The following is a 1409-nucleotide window of genomic DNA, read 5'->3' as shown; positions in this document are numbered from 1 at the left end:
AAAACTGTAGTCTCAGATTTTTCTGTGTTATAAAATTATATAAATTGTCTTGGTTGCCAAGTTTAGTTTTTCCATAGGAGTTGTGTAACTCATGGCTATTCTTTTAGTAAAATCAAACAAAAATTAGTGTGATCTACATCACTTGAGAATAAATTATTTTTAAGAAATCTAAGTAGTCCCGTGAGATAAATGAGAATTGCCAAATATTTTAAGTCCAAGGTTGGGAATAAATCTGAGAGAATATGAGAATGACAGGGGAAATAACCCTGTTCGTTGTCAGGGCAGAAAGCTTAATAAATAAAGTGAGCTGTATAAATTGTAGAGAGAAGTTGAAATCAAAGAAATAGAAACTCTAGCAATAAAAAAGTAGTAAGTCCTACTTCCACACTCTGATAAAATAATTGGAAATTCTGGTTCACAGGCTTTGATCCTTGCAATCATGTGTACTTCTTCAGCCCTAGGACAATTGGTCTTTTATAGTTTCCTTCCCAAAGAGTCTTTTCAAAGCTGTTTTTACATGTCTTTGTTCTTCAAACTGTAGATGAAGGGTTTTGGCATGGACATGACCACAGTTTACATCACCAAGGCTGTTGCACTTGAATGTGAGCTGTGTGGAGAAGCAGAGCTTAAGTACATTCATAGACACATACAGTAAAATAAGGAGACAACTGAGAGGTAAGATGGACAGATGGACAAGGCTTTATGCTTTCCCTGAAATTATGAGATTCCGTGTATGGAGGAAACTCTTTTAGAATATAAATAAAGAACATCAGCCATGAGAACACACTGCCCAGCAGTGCAGCTGCAAAATGTATCATCATGTTATTAAGAAAGTTGACAGAACAAGCAAGTTGGACCACTTGACTGAGCTCACAGAAAAAGTGGGGATATCCAAGTCTGCATAGAAGAACAGCCCCAACATTACCAAGCTCTGTAGCAAGGAATTCATGACACTCATGACCCAGGACACAAGAACCATCAGTCCCCAGAGCTGGGGGTTCATGGTGATGGTGTAGCATAGCGGGTGAGAGATGGTTACAAAGTGCTCATAGGCCACCACAACCAGGAGAAAGTTGTCCAATCCTGCAAACAGTAGGAAACAATATATCTTCCTGCTGCAGATTTCAAGGGTTATAACTTTGCTGTGTGTCTGGATGTTCTGCATCATCTTTGGGATCCTGGTGGAGGTGAAACAGAAATCTGCAAAGGACACGTTGGAGAAGAAGGACAGGTTGGTTGGGTGTGTGGAGGTGGGAGTCTGAGCTGATGGCCAGGATGATGAGCAGATTTTCAGACACAGTGATCATGTACATGGAGAGGAAAAGCCAAAATGTGAGGGCCTGGAATTCTGGTTACTCTAAAAATCATAGAAGAAATTCTATAATTCCTGTAAGGTTCCCTGGTTCCAT

The 1409-nt window shown here is 39.7% G+C and overlaps 1 pseudogene; it reads right to left on the bottom strand.

Moving 5' to 3' along the window:
- Positions 1-513: 513 nt before the first annotated feature.
- On the bottom strand, positions 514-1409 carry LOC132476453 (olfactory receptor 7A10-like; annotated as a pseudogene).

This window comes from Mesoplodon densirostris, chromosome 16, assembly GCF_025265405.1.
Source record: "Mesoplodon densirostris isolate mMesDen1 chromosome 16, mMesDen1 primary haplotype, whole genome shotgun sequence".
In the NCBI taxonomy this organism is placed as follows: Eukaryota; Metazoa; Chordata; class Mammalia; order Artiodactyla; family Ziphiidae; genus Mesoplodon; species Mesoplodon densirostris.
Note: the sequence above shows the minus strand (reverse complement) of the source record. Positions and strands in the feature narration are given on the sequence as shown.